This window comes from Aptenodytes forsteri, unplaced genomic scaffold (genome assembly GCF_000699145.1).
Source record: "Aptenodytes forsteri isolate BGI_AS27 unplaced genomic scaffold, ASM69914v1 Scaffold61, whole genome shotgun sequence".
NCBI classification, from domain to species: domain Eukaryota; kingdom Metazoa; phylum Chordata; class Aves; order Sphenisciformes; family Spheniscidae; genus Aptenodytes; species Aptenodytes forsteri.
In genome coordinates, this window is record NW_008794443.1 from 6,006,241 (window position 1) to 6,021,929 (window position 15,689).

The following is a 15,689-nucleotide window of genomic DNA, read 5'->3' on the forward strand; positions in this document are numbered from 1 at the left end:
GGCGGGGCGCTGACCGGGGGCTCCGGGGCTGGGCAGGGCAAGGCAGGGGGGAAAGCGGGCTCATGCAAGCAGGACAGCCCCGCGCAGGGGGAGCCTCCCGGCAGAGCTGGCGGCGGCCGGCAGCGGTCCGTCAATAAAATTTGAGAGGAGATGCGTGGCTTCTGCTAAGCTGCTTGGGTCTGGTAATCCCACCCTGTTGCCGTGGCTGCCGGTCAGGCAGGTTCCGATAAAGGATTGCTTTTAGCGGGGGTACCGAAAGGGAGGGGCTGCCTCTTGGAAGCGCCGAAGGCCTAGGGAAAGGAACAATGGGTCTGTGGGTAGACTCTGCCTTGAGCTATGTAAACCCATTACTTGTAGTTTAGGGAAGAAACAAACCCTGGAAGTTTTATGTTCTCTGCTTTTTTTAAAGTCTCTGGATTATTATTTGGCAGTGGGGGTGGTGTTTCTATTTTAGTTATTGCAAGCTGTGAGCTCAGTCCTGCTGTCCTTTCTCAAATTAAAATTTCCAGTCAGATGAACAGCTGATCTATTGGGGTTTGTGGCTGTTGTTTCAGTTGGGTAACAGGAGCACTTTCTGTCCAAGTTTCTTCAGTTTTTTGTCTCTCTCTTCTTCACCCGCTTTATGCCGAGCTATTCTTACGTACAATGTGGTTGCAAAATTATTTAGAAAGGATGAACTTTGCAATGGGATGAGATTACTTGTTTTAACCTGGCAATTCTATTGCAGCTGAACTGTGTAAAAATGTTATACAGAAAAATACATAACTTCTACTGTGGAGAATGCCATGGTACTAGACTGGTCACTCCTATAGTTAAAAAACTAAATACAGGAAGGGCTTAAAGGAAATGTGTATGGAGCGAGGCTTCCTACCCATCCATTTCTGAGCAGGAAATATTGCTATCTCATTAGGTCACAGAAGTGTTATTTCTGAAACTAAAATAACTTTCCTTCCATATGTAAGATTGCACCAGCCATATCCTTGGGTTTTTTTCCCACCTATATGAAATAAATCTGCGGATCTTTCTTTCCAGCTTGATGCAGTACCTGCTTTTTTAGCATGTCTGTCTCTCTGCTGAACTGAAGCAGAGTCAATTAAGTTACTCTTTAAGTGTACAGCTGTTTATTAAAGCAGCAGTATTAAAGGTGGGTAAGTCCCATGGTCTCCCTGAGAGTCGTCTTGTCTGTAGGAGACCTCTCCTGCTTGTGGGATGTATGAATAATCTAGTGAGACTCATGAGACTCCCAGTGTCCAAACACCCGCTGTTCAAAACCAGGAAGAAAGTTCTGTGGAAGCAATTGCCTGATGGGGAAGTGCCCATGGGAACAGCTGCAGAGAGTACGCAGGCAGGTCAGCAAAACCTGAAAGCTGGCAAGAAGATCACAAGTGCCCAAGTCCTAAGTTGTAAAGAAGTGGGGAAATAGGTGAGTTATGGTGTTTTGGCTAGACAAGGTGATTGGCGAGATGTTATCTTGATATGTACTGTGTGCGTGGCTAAATAATGGCTTTAGCAGTTACGCGGGGGAGTTGGCTCGCTGAGGAGGGAAATACAGCAGCCAATATGGTGACGGGTCTCATTCACTGTGGCAAGCACTCGAGGTGCTTCTTCACCACCTCCTCAGACCTTTGAAAGCTTACAAGCAGAGACAGTTTTAGAGGATTTGGATGATTGCTTTCTTCCTTGTGTGATCATTTTTGGATAGAAGGTGGCAGGGAGTGGGAATAGTCTTATGATAGCTTCTTTGTGCCGTTTTATCTCGGGCTTGTTTTCATTGTTAGTTTCTGGGCACACCATGATTAGTACCTTTCAGTAAAGGTTTGATCTGTCCTCCCAAGACAGGCTTGGGAAAGTTCACATAAACCTGCTTTGACTGATCTGTGGTTTTCTGCTTCTTGTGTGTTGCTTCATATGCTGTTGGAGGGCTTGGTTCAAGTATTTTGGCCTGGAAGAGGACGCAGTCAGATGGGTCATTTGAAGATAAAACTTGAAGACCACCATGAGTCTCCATGAGGCAGTCCACACCATTGACTCAAAGGGGCTTGTAAGGAAAAACTCTTCCCCTGCCTCCACTGTATAGCTTGAGCCATAGCACAGGATCTTGGTTTGTTTGTCTTTGTACCTTAAGATTAAGGTTATTTTACTTCTAAGCATGAAAGGTTGTTTTTACTGTGTGTGTGCTCTGCTGTGACTCCCTAGTTACACGCATTTTAGGAACGAGCTCAAGATTACTTGAAATACCTCTCTTTACAGGCATCTTTCCTTACAGATGTTTGCACAGTTGAAATGTGCACTGTGCATTTGAGGAGTTTAATTCATCAAGCTTATGACAACTCGTTTGTCATTCGAGTAATTTGTTCATCAATTTCTCTAGCCTTATAAAGTTGCTAGTAAATAATATTTATTTTAATTTATGGGATAACTGAGCGTACAGGGTTTTTTCTTTTTCAGAGTTTCTATTTTCTATTTTCTATTTACTCAAAAGACCAAGAGTTTTGTAGCAGAATAAAAAAACCCCTGAACTTCCCATTAATCCGGTTTCTTCTACTTCCATTTTTGCTATGTTACATGTGACTTCTTCTGTACCTATTCATAGTCTTCAAGGGAAATTAAAATAAAACTTCTTTTATTTTATTATTTGGTGTGTGAACATCTTGAAGTGTTAAATCTTTTACCTTCCTTCCTGCTACAGAAGAACCTAAACCCTCAGCTTTTCTTGACGTGTATTGAGCTTGGGAGGAAAATGTGATGTGCAAGCTATTTGCTTTACAAGTCACCTTTCAGTAGTGTGTGGAAATGAATCTTCTCTCACTTTGCGGTTCACTGTATTAATTGCTGGTATCAGTAGCTGCTATTTGTGCAGAAAGCTTGAAAAGCTGAAAAGTGATGGGCAGCACTAGCTAGTGTGTGCTATGAAGCAAAAATAGGCTAAATGTGGCTTGCATGTGGTATCACTACGTTTTGAAAAATGCGTTGAACAAATGCAGCTGCAGAATGTGGTAAAATACTTTGCAGTAGTGCTTCTTGCTATGTTCTGTACCTATCATCTTAAAATATCACGTCCTTTTAAAGTTCATTTTGTTAGGGTGGGGTGGCTCTTCAGTGTTCAAAGACGGTCATTCTTTGGTCTTGAAGGCAAAAGTGAAGCCTTGATATCTTGAGGGGAAGCCCCTTTACAGCACTGCAACAGAGTGAGCAAATTGTAAGCGTCCCCCGGAAAATACCCAAAATTTGCGTGTAACTGTTCTGCATTGCCTCTGCTCCTAGCTCTGGCAGCAGCAGTAAAACTGAAGTACATTGTGCTAGAGCTATTCCTTACATTCCAGTATCCATGAGGAGCCAGGAGGAGCAAGGCAACAACTCGAATAGCCCCCACTTGCCCTGGATGGGAAGGGAAGGCTGGAAAATTTGAAGAGCCACAAAGCTGATCCTCCCTCCTGTTAGGAGGGCAGGAACGGAGTAATCAAGGAACTGGTTTTTAAGAGCAGACAGGAATGAAATGAAGTTCAGACTTAATCATTAAAGGTGCTCTTAACATCTGTTGATTTACAGTGCAAGTTTCCATTCCCCTAGCAGGAATATTGCTTTCTTTTGGGCCACTAGCCAGTAGGAAACTTTATTTGTGAGGTGGGTGGCTAGCAGTCTTAGATTTCCACAGACTCTTCAACTCACTTTTAGAACAACAGTTTCTAGCCCTTGTGAGTACAGGTCGGAAACACTAAAATAAAGATCAGCTGCTGCAGAGCTCAGAAAAGATTTGTTAGACTGCATCTGCAGGCTGACACTTTTGCAGCGCAGCGGTAGCCGGCCACTGCTTTCATTCACTACTGCTTTTCAGAGTCCTGTGGCCAGTGGTGAAACGAGAATGGTGAGGGGCGCGTCGTCAGCTTACCTGGAGCCTTAGCAGAGGTAGGCAGCGGAAATATGCATATGTAATGGCCATTTAATAGTAAATAGAAAATGTGTGTGTGTGTATAAAACACAAATGATACCGCATGTGGGATGGGGGAGGAGGAGTCCCTTTCCCAGGGTAAGAAAGGAATTGAAGTTGTGTTTTTGCCATTATCTTCTTTTCTTTTGTCCAATGTAATTGTTGGTCTATGTAGCTCCTTCCTGGGCAGCTAATTTTTGCAGGTGTGTTGCGCTGACACAGTTTTTTGGCTACACGATGACCTGTGTGGGGGAAGTGATCTGTTTAGGGAAAGGAGCATACAAGCACCCTAGCGTAACACAGGGACAGTGGGGGGAAGGAACTTGTGGATTTTCCCCCCTACAATGAGGAGAGAGGAAGGTGCTTGCTGCTTAAGAGCTGCTGTTGCTGAACGAAACAACAACCTTATTCATCTTTTGGCAGTCAAGATAGATCTTTTCTATTTCTTTGAAGATCTTAAACCTGTCTACGTCCTCCACCAGTGTCACGTCTGAGCACCCTGGAAACATTATCACCTTGATCTTCACAGTGCTTCAGGTAGTCTGAAGTCAGTGTGTGGGATTGAGACCAGGAGGAGGGTTAGTGGTGTAGACGGGAGATACCCTGTAGGGTTTGACTGAACATAACGTTTGCACAAGATTAAATGGAGCCATAATATTAAATCCACTTGGTGAAGCGCCAGAGCAAGTTAGGATTTGTCCGTATTGGTGAATGCGAACAAGGCTTGCTAGCATGTGGTAGCTAGTCTTGATCGTGCCCCTTGTGTAGACAAGTTACTGCCTTCTCATTCAAGGAGGGAAAAGCTTGTGTTTTGCTGGAAACAGTTAAGGGAAAACTACAGCTAGCTCTGCTTGCCCAAACGTTTTGCAATATTTAATGAGACAGGGTGACTGTTACTTGCCTCAGCTGAGAATCTGAAGGCTATATAAGCTTATCCTCCCCCCTCCAATTTTAATTGGAAGTTTTAATTCCCCATTCTCAAAAAGTTGAGGGCCTCAGGACTGTGCCTGTAGTGAAGTGCCCTCTGGTTCAGCAGCTCTGATGCAGTGATAGCACTTCAGTCTGTTTTAGTGGGTTTCCTGTCCTTTTTTTTTGCCCTGGTTCCCAAGTGTAGACGTTGGCAGGTCCATAAAAGGATACTAAAAGGAGTAGGCAGGGATGTTACCATTCAACTCCTGTACTAAACAATTGTAGGTGCTGCAAGGGGAATGTGTGGACAAGGGGAATGAACCACAAAATGTCCACAATGTGCTGTCCCTGAATAGCATCTCTCTGTGTCACTGCTGGAGATAGACTAGTGGGCTAGATGGACATTGGTCTTACATAGCAGAGCATTTCTGGTGCCTGTGTTGCTCACCTTGTGCTTTGGAGCACAGGCCAGGTGTGTAAACTGGGTTTTGAGTAGCCAGATGGTTAAAATACTGGTCAGTGTAAATACCGCTTGTACAGTTCCTCAAGATTGCCTTTTCTTGCAAAACATGTTTTTGGAAAAGGAAATACTTCATTTTCATCGAAGCAATTTGAATGGAATAACTATCTTCGTTCCTTCTTTCGTCTGTGCTAAAGGCACGCTGTAATTGTTTTCAACTTGGGACATCGGTTCTTAGATGGCTTAGCCTCAAACCTTAGGTTTTGTATTAGTTTAGAGATTTCTAATCTAAATTGAGAATGTTGTTCAGAGCTTTTTAGAAAGAACGGTGAAGTGAAATAGAATATGCATCTCGTTCTTCAGGTTTCACAGAGAATATTTCCTATAAGAAATACTGGCTGGTGTCAGAGTGACTTTTTTTGAAGCTGGGTGACTGAAGTCAGCTAACACTATCTATTAAGTGACTGAAAAGGATATTTAAAATGTTAAACTTCAGGCAACTGTTTTGGGAAACTTGGACACTTAGGTGTTTGTGCAAGGCTTTCAAAATTTTAGCACTCTTTTTTTTAAATAGCCAGAGGCTCTTATAATACCTCTGCCACACAATTGTGTGACAGATATAATGAAATCAGGTTTCTGATGTCTTTCTGCATGTTGACTTTCTGATCTTTAATGAAAGATGAGCTTATAGGGTTTCTTTGTTCTACCCAGCTGCCTGTTTATTTTTGCAAAACTTGTGGAGGTCTCAAACGCATTAAGTTCCTAATCTCCTGTCAAGTGTGACGGAAATTAGCCAAAGGGGTTCAAAAGTTCCATAGGGAAGGAAAGAAAGGATATGCATGCATGCACACAGGGTATTATTGCATAAATCTCATTTCATGCTAAGAACACATGTGCTAGAACAAAAAGCCTTTTACTGTACTGCATTTCATGCTGTAATGGAGTTCTGCATCGTCTGCAGCGTGAATAGCCATCTGATAGGACACGGTGATGCTGGAGGCTGAGCTGGATTTGGTGTGGTCAGGGTAGCGAGGAAAAGATGTCAATAGGCAACACAGCAGGTCCTGCTCACAGTGTATCTTGCTCTAGAGGACTTCCAGTTTCGTGCTGAAGCAAATATCGGACTTCTTGTTTTATTCCTGCTGCAGCGTGGGCCAGTTTGGTTATGGAGGAGCAGATGTGTGCCACAAAAGAAGTTCATCGCCCTGCTGTGACTCACAGGGAGGTGTGCTCTGTGTTGTCTCAGGGCTTACCTGTTACTCTCTTTATCTTCAGAGAAGATACTTGCACATACAGCCCTGGGCAAGCTCAGCAAAGATCAGGTAGGGGAGGATAGCTAATCTCTTATCTCTTACTACAGTCCTGAAGAAACTCCTGTTTATTTTGCTGTAGCATTTAAGGACTGTTGAAACTGAGAATTGAACAGTAAAAATAGACACTCTTTCACCTACAGCAAACCAGACTTGGCTTAGAAAGTAACAGATCAAACTGATGGAGGGAGCTTTTGGTTATGGAGGAGCAGATGTGTGCCACAAAAGAAGTTCATCGCCCTGCTGTGACTCACAGGGAGGTGTGCTCTGTGTTGTCTCAGGGCTTACCTGTTACTCTCTTTATCTTCAGAGAAGATACTTGCACATACAGCCCTGGGCAAATCTGATGCTCAGCAAAGATCAGGTAGGGGAGGATAGCTAATCTCTTTAAAAATACTACAGTCCTGAAGAAACTCCTGTTTATTTTGCTGTAGCATTTAAGGACTGTTGAAACTGAGAATTGAACAGTAAAAATAGACACTCTTTCACCTACAGCAAACCAGACTTGGCTTAGAAAGTAACAGATCAAACTGATGGAGGGAGCTGATGACATGCAGCAGAAGGTACCGTGTGAAGCCATCGCTGCAGCAGGGTCCCGGCTGCGTGCCTGTAGTCTACCCCCGCGCCCCCCCCCATGGGTGTGTTTAACCTTCAGTGAGGATTGAGGTCTGAAAGTCCTAAATGGGCATCTCTGTGTAGCACTGAGAAAAGCGTATAAGCTTTCCCGGCATTCCCTACTGACTCATTTAGGCAGCTTTCCTCCCAGACAGATGGCAATTGAAGATTACAATCAGAGATAATTAGCTTTCCTCATGTATAGGTAAGGAAACTAAGCTGCATAATTCAGGGCTATGAACTCCACTGTAGGATGAATACCCACTAAAAGTTAGCACTGCAGTACAGGCTGCTGTAGTGTCATTTTATAGCTCTGTACACACAGAAATATGTAAATGAACTTGTGCAAACTTTTTCATAAGGAGCTGAGTTCCCTTACAGCAACTAACAGTTGCTCTGTGAAGAATTCCAGTTCTGGTTTTATGTCTTTTAGGTTGCTCCTTTGTCCTGGGTTTTTATTGTGAATTTGATTTCAGCTTTGTCTAAGGAAACACACAATTAATGATACTCTGAATGCTGAAGTCGGATACACCTACATCTTTGTTCCCCTTGGAAAGCTCATTACCTTACAAATAACTTTTTTTTTTTTTAACACATGTAGACTTACTGGCAACGTTTTTCATTCAGAAAAGATGTCAGTTAGGACTTTACGTGCTGCATTAAATGTTCTTCAGGACTACATCTTTCAACTATGCTATGTATCTCATAGCTCTCAAAATCCTCAGGATAAGTACTGTTTGGATATTTTATGTGGTAGTTTTTCCTGTATTCACATTTAAGAAATGAAACAAAGCACTAAAAGCCTTTAGGGGATCAGATACAGGCTCTGCTGCAACCTGTACAACAGTTCTTTGTTAGCTCAAAAACACTTTACGTCCACAAAGTGTTCTCATAGTTATGAAGTTGCTCATTAGAGCTTTTCTTCTTATGGGTTTTCGTGTTGTTTTTGTAAATAATATTTTCTGAGCTTTAGTGCTAAGAAAACAAAACTACATATAAAGAAGGCTTTTGAAAATAGCCTTAATATTTACAATATTCAAGCTTTTCCAGTTTGGCACTGTCAGTTTGGGTTTAGCTTTCTTACAGTAGTTAGCAGTTAAGGTGTGTATTCTGATTAATTTTCAAGATCCAAAGGCAATGTGAATGTGTTCATTGCAATGCTGAATTGACAGCACTGGAAATGTAAGGCATTAACGTTATCAGAGAAGCTGCTCAAACTGTTGGTGTTCTGCAGCTTTCTCCTGAGCTGGCAGGATCGCTGCCCTGGGAAGCTTCCAAGACTTAGTAGTAGTGTAGGGTAAGTGCTACCACTTATCTCCATTTTTCTCCCTCCCTGAATTAATTTAGCTTTACACTTTCCACTGACTTATTTTGCTGCGTTCCTGAGAATCCCAGAGCTCTCCGTTGGCACACGTGCATCGCAGCAGATTGACTTGCAGAATCTGCTGTTGGGGTGAATTCCAACTCAAACAGCTGGGGATTTGGGGTTTTTTTTGGTGGTGTTTTTTTTTTTTTTTAGCAGTTGAGGCAAGATAGGGAGCAACACAGCAAAAATCAGTGAACGTAGTATGTTTGGGGCTCTAACTACAGACATGCTTTGCATTTTATTTAAATGAAAATTAAACTGTTTAGTTTTGTATGCTGGTAGAAGCATGTTCACACCTATTTGCTGGGCCTCTTAATCCACACAAACATACATAACGTAACTTGTTGCTTTTTAAAATATGGGGACTAAAAATTCCAGTAAAAAGAGCTGTGGCATCAGATGATGGCAGTCCGTGCATATTTGGACTTAATCTTGACTGGGGTTTGCAAATACTACTGTGAAAACTAGTCATACAAAAAGCACCTGTGTCTCTAGGGACAGATTCTGACACCAGAATCAGGATTTACACTGTTATGACTAAGTGAGAAATTAGTCTGATTTACTTAGGACTTGATGTAGATGGGGAGCACTTCATTCTCCAGCTGCTGGTAATGAAGCAACTAAATTAGCCCTCTCAGTTACCTTTTTTTTTTAAACCCAAACATTATTCCCTCTGCCCTTGAGAGCCCTAATTTTGCTTGTGAGTGGGCGTGGGTTTTTTGGTGATTTATTTTAGCCTAGGGTTGAGATTATTCTTTATTTTCCCTAAGCTGACTGGTAGATGTAGTTTTTTAATTCCCAGCCATTTTTGTGAGAGCTGAGGTTAAATCATTAGCTCCAAATCAGCCAAAGCTGGATTTTTTTAGATATCCTAGGCATTATTAGAAGACAGTGTGCCTTGTTTTAAGGTGAACTTAATGCTGTAGTGAATGTGCACCTATAATACAGATAAAATTCTCTGGTTGGACCTTTACTTATTTAGATTGATCATAGTTGGGGGGGGGGGGGAAACGGGGGAGCGGATAGGGTTGATATATGGTTTGTCTGAGCTGTTTTGAAACCTGACTAATTTGGCTATTTCCAGCCTTTTCTCCTTCCACTTTTTTCCATCTTTTCTCTCTGGGAAACCTAAGAAGGATTGTTCATTTGACCTCGAGCCTCTGGCTCTGCAGGCACTCGTGGACAGAGAACAGTGGGTGTGAATGAGTAACTTGATGTAGTGGAATGTATATCTTTCTGTTAATCACTTTCTGTTTTCTCAAGCGTTGTGTTAATCACTTTCTGTTTTCTCAAGCATTGTGTAGTATGTCTGTTGTCTTTGTTGTTTAAGAGGAGGTGAGGAAGCAAAACAACTCAAAACCATGACACTGTTCCTTCAGGAAGAGCAGTTCAAGTTGACAGAAACCTTTTCAGTTACACGAATCAAGGTATGAGGAGCAAATGACTTGAACTCAGTCCCCCAGAACGTGTTGCATGGCTTGTTTATATTCCAGTCTTTCTGGAAGAAGAGCTGAAGCGGGAGGGGAAACATAGGCTGAGAAAGAACAGTATTGTCACCACAGTATGCAGGAGGAGCTGTGTGGGTTTATAGGACCTGTTCTCGGTGTATTTTGTTCTATCATGTATTATACCGACACCTATGATGTGTAATATATAAATAGCAGCCTAGCTTAGGCTGGCTAAAGCTTTAAAGGTTAATCTGGGAGAGTACAACACGGCTGCAAGAAATCTTTCAGCTAAGGCTGTTACTGAAATTGTGATTTTTTTTTAATTTTTTTTTTAAAGGTGTAGTTAGAGCTGGATTTGTGGCATTTGCTTTGACTGAAGCTTTGGGAGTTGAGGAAGCAGAGCTGTCTGTGCTCCACTCATACCTCCTTTGGACCTTGCATGCACGGGTTAGCTTTTGACTGAACCCGAAGTAATTGTTTTTTTTACTGCACTGCATCTCTCTGGCTGCTGGGCATGGCAGTAACTGCTGGTCTGTGTTCAAGTGCACTGGAGGAAGAAAGAAAGAAAAAAAAAAAAAAAAAGGGCGAAGTGTGTTCGGGGGAGGCCCGTGGAGGGACAGGACAGGGAAAGCATATGGCAATGTCTGTCCCCAACTTCTGTGCACCTTTGCATAAATTGGCCACTTCCTTCTAGTTCTCATCTCAAGGCACAAAAGCAGGCAAGAAGCTGAGGCTGTGGACTTGATCTTATACTTGATCATAATTACAGGAAAGGTTTCTGGAAATCTGTGATACTTAGAAAGCATCAGTTAGAGGAGGATCCAGTACTTATTATTGTTCCTCTTCCCCTCAAAGCCACAAGTTGGATTTGGATCTACCCAGGGCTGACTTTTAAAGTCAAGTTAGCAGTGTTTAACTGCGCTACAAAAAGCGTGTCCATTGTTGGAATGAGCCCCAAGCCATTTTGGAACATTAGGGAATATTGTTTCCTATCTTAGAGGGGAAAAATAATTAAAAACCAGCGTTTACCAGCTGAGAAGTATCAAACCAGCTGTTTCTTTTACGCTTGCAGTTTTAATTGTGTGTCTACAGCATGCAATGGAGCATGCTGTAACCTTGAGCTGGTGCCAGGGATCCACATTGCACTGTGATAATCTGAGCCAAAATATTAGCTTGGATCTCAAGGGTGGCATAGCAACCCTGTGATAGCCCCAAGCTGGAGGTGACATGTTCTGCCTCTCAGCAGGGCTAATTAACTCAGCATCAGGCAGTTACACCGAATACTGCTCCTATTTGAGGGCCATTTCAGTGATACATAATGCCTGTGCTCCATTGTGTTTTGCTCATCAGGGTTTTCTGGCAGGATGCACTGGCTGATGCTTTGTACTCCTGTTTTTCAGCTGTGGAGCTAGTATTTGGTGTCAGTATAGGTGACATTAAATTTTGCATTGGTAGGCCCAAAAGTGATATCTCTGTGAAACAACGCACATCATTGATCATGGTACCTCTGAGAACAGGATCACAGCAGTTTTTTGCAGCCAAAAGGGGGACTGTTTCAGCAAGCTTTAAAAAGCTTGTAGTAACTTGACCTAGGCTTGTACACGTGTCTTCTTGCTATCCAAGAAACAGTCTGATGAGTGCATGCAACCTCTCTTTTTCTCTGGCCTGCCTCCACTGTGGGGCACATGTAAAAGCCTCCTGGGTGCCCAGGCAGAGGGAGGGAGGAGGAGTGAGAAAGGAGTTACATCACTGAACAGATGATACAGCACTAGATAAAAAGGAGGTAAGAACAAGAGAGTCTGGGTGTGGTGATAAGACTGTAAGAGTAAGTCAGGACCTGCAGGCCTTTTGCAGCTTTTGCCGAACTCTCCCTATTGATGGCATGACTTCCAGGAAGGCTACAAACTTCTGTTTTTCAGATCTTGTCTGAAATGTTGAAGGGCTTAGGTTTGGCTAGAACAAGCCACCATACCTGATTTTTTGCATTTAAAGGTGGTAATGGGAATGAGGTGAGAGCGCGCGGGGCTGGAGGTAAAGGTTTGGAGGGGTGTAGGTGCTGCGTTGCCCGTTATGCCCAAGACACAGAGGTAAACTGTGCTTATTCCCGGGCCTGCCTGCAGCTTTCTGGAAGGGAGCTAACCTCGCTCTTCCACCAGCCATCCTGTCTAGGTAAATTAGGATTGCAGGGGGTGAAAATACAATAGATTTGACTGGACTGGGATTCTTTATCAACACCTTTTAGCTGAAGGGTGTGCCTGCATGGGAAGAGTTTCTGAGCTTATAAGTAGGACTGGAGAGTCACCCAAGAGGGAAAGTGATGCAGAGATCTCCTTTGAAGATTTTTGATAGAAGCAAACTGAAATGGCGATTGTCAATGAAAAATACCGATTAAGTTGCTTTTCCTCCTTACTTGACCCAGCTGGCAGGCATGTTCTGGTAAGGAGCAAAATACTGGTGTCTATACTTGAAAGACAAAAATGGAATGAAATAATCATGAATTGTCCACAAAATGATAAATGTGTTGCTGTCTCTTGTGGTACAGAATAGGTTTCACCATTAGCAGGATGATGAAAGGGAGGGAGGCAAGCACTTAGGCCCTAAACCCAATCTATTAACTCTTGCAGCCTGTCCTGAATTAGTGTGCAGCCGTGCAAAAGGTCGAAGGTGGACACAGCTCTAGTCTACATCTCTTCCCCAGTAGATTAATGTCAGCAGAGGCTACATTTCGGACTGTAGTTGCTGATAAATAACAAGGGTTGACTAAATCTACTAAACGTCGCTACTACTGTGATACTAAATCTACTGGACATGATTGCTTGCTGTTGAGTACTTGGAAAAAAGACTACCTTGCTATTTCTTTTCAGGTCTTCTGCAGTAGTTGGAGAAAGGGGAAGTGTTAGGGGAAACATTGGAAACCTTCCTTAACAAAGAGAAACTGTCTCTGGAGGAAGACTGTCTTTTTTCACAGTTATCAGGATGCTGTGGAAGTAAATGGCTAGTCCAGTATGCTCTTGGAGGGGAAGAAGGCTCCAGTTGCCATAGTCAGCAAACTCTTCCTCTACTGCTTATCCCCTCATCATTGAAAGAGATTAGGGCAGAAGGAGCCTGAAAACATCTTATCTTCCAGTGCAGGAAAAATCTTTAACTGCTGGTAAAGATAGTACATGTGGTGTGATGGTGGAAGTCCCCAATAACATTTTGACACAGTAAAACCTTAGTTTTTTGGTGTCGTGGTTTGTGCAGGCCTTCAGGAACAGGAATAACTGTTTTGTGTGGGGCAGGGCAGGTTAGCACGAATCTTTTCCAATTGAGATGCTGTTAAACTTACTACTTCAAAACCAAGTCACTGTTGTCGGAGAGTTAGAAATGCAGTTTTAATTCAGGGCCACTTTGCTAGAATAATCCAATATATCTACCTTCCTCATTTAAACTTAGTATTTCTGAGGACTTCTGTTTCTTAATAAGCTAAAATCGAAAGGAGCATTGGAAATGATGAAAAATTTAAGGAGCGTGTGAGGGAAGGCACTAAACTGGCTCGGCCAGTTCAGTACCTTTAAGACTCTGCTGCAGTGTTACTGTATTGTCCACTACAGCATTTCCTTCCTGAAGAGGGGGAGAATTAATGAACTATGCACGTACTTAGAGCAAGACCTGGAAGAGTTAATGGTGAATAGTGTATAGATTTGGCAGAAGAAATATATAGATATGTGCCATAATGTGCTCACGTTTTGGCAGCTTAACTTGAGACAAATGACAACATGAGAACCTCCTTGGTTGTCCTTCTGCTGCGTAGTTGTTCCACTGGGTATGCACTACATCCTGACCAAAAGGAAGCAGTGCTGCAGGACTGGTGATCACAAGCAAGCCCACAAAATAGTGACTACATCTTAAAAAATCCTGATGTTTCTTTTTAAACTTTTTAGTAGGGTTTTTATGTGCTTTTTCCACTGTCCCTTTAAATTTCAAGGTCCACTCGAAGCACATTTTTCAAACTCACTTCCCTTCCTCTCCCACAACTGCAAGGGCTAGGAATTTGAGGTCTGAGTGAGCTGAAACTTTCATGCTGTCAGTTAATTGCAGCAGCAAGAAGTTAAACTGTCACAAGACTAGGTAAGGAGCTAAGATTATTTTAAGATGAGTAGTATTTAATTTAGTAGTAACCACTTTTTAATAAATGCAAAAGTAAATAGTTAATTAAATAATAGTCAAAGGTGCTTTACAAAATAAGTAGGACAGATGGCAAAGCCTCCTGCATTGTATTATTAACAACCTAATTTTAAGCAAGAAAGCAAAAGGAAGGCTTATAAGTGTTATGAAAAAAGGTGATTGTAGTGTGGTCATGTGATTGCCCAGTCCAACAGCCGTAGTCTCCTGCATGATTATTTTATTCTGTGGCATGGCTGCATCAACTGCATATGTAAGTTGACAGATAAACAGCGGCTATGAGATAGTGGCTCATATCAGATACTGCACTTACTGGAGAAGCAGAATAAAGACTAACTGTAAGTAAAGATGCATCTCTGACAAGGACGTTGGTTCCCCACTTCCACCAAGGGAAGAAAAAATTAGCCTCTGGGTTTATATAGCTAATTTGTCATATACCCAAATGCATCTCTCTGGTAGGTTGATGGCAGCTGGGGTGGACCCATCTGTCCATAGGAGATGCAGGCTGATCTCTGAGATCTCAATACCATAACAGAGTCTGTCTTGTCTAATTCTGTAATTGTAGCTCTGCCTTGGCAGGGGTGGGAAGTTGAACAGCAGAAGTTAGCTTAGATTCCTATTAAAAAGTGCCCATCAATATTTTTACATTGTTTATGCATCCTGTTGCTTGCTTACTTTCACGGCATGTTAGCTGGTCAATTTTCTGAATGTCGGGCGTTGGCATGCTGGATTCCTTGCCCCTTTCATTGTGTGGATCACTGTAGGCTTTTTAGAAAGAGGAGGGAATTGAATAGTTGAGTTCCAGCTTTGTCCTCCTTGTTTTGCTTAACCCTGACTGACCTTGACCTAAGGGCACCATGACCTCTGTCAGTCAGGTTGATGGGCTTAAATCAAGATGCCGGGTCTTGTGTTGTGATAAATAAGCTGGAACGTGACTGTCATTTTACGTCTGAATTGTGTCCTCTCAATTGCCTATTTTCTTGCATCTCTGACTATGGGAATTTTCTAGTGCAATATTTGCATTGTAGGAGTTTGTTTTCCTCTGGTTAACTTTCTACAACACTCAGCTATTTTAAAATAGGAAGGGAGAGCTGGGAAATGCTGTCACCATTAAAAATACACCCAGAATAATTTCTTCCATAAACAAGGCAATGGTTCGGTTTACTAAACCAGGTTAAGAAAGTCTTCACTAAAAAGACTGTCTTTCTTGACTACAGAACTTTCTCTTCAAAGCACTGAATGAAGCCAGGCACTGTGGCATCGATGGGATGGTGAGAAGACACTTGTGTAATTAAAGACCATTTTATGTTCCTAAGAGCTGAGTTAGGTACACCCGTAATGATGCTACATTCTCATGTGTGTGCGTGTTACCGTAAATCGGCAGATGATGAACTCTCTAAGACTCAATTTGGAGTTTTAGAAAGCAGGCATTCTTTATTGTGGCGCCAGGTGCAAGGTGGAGTTTCCACAAATCAAGCACACCTATGGC

At 42.5% G+C, this 15,689-nt stretch overlaps 1 protein-coding gene across 2 annotated transcripts in view; it reads left to right on the forward strand.

The window, feature by feature from the left end:
* The first annotated feature begins 3,834 nt into the window (after positions 1 to 3,834).
* Positions 3,835 to 15,689, forward strand: part of ST3GAL6 (ST3 beta-galactoside alpha-2,3-sialyltransferase 6) — a 39,119-nt gene continuing 27,264 nt past the window's right edge. The window contains exon 1 of one of the 2 annotated variants that reach the window (XM_009289697.1): positions 3,835 to 3,906. The gene's annotated coding sequence lies outside the window, so the exon portion shown is untranslated. Of the gene's footprint in view, positions 3,907 to 9,719; positions 10,016 to 15,689 lie in introns of those variants that run through there. The other variant, XM_009289698.2, reaches the window with a different exon arrangement.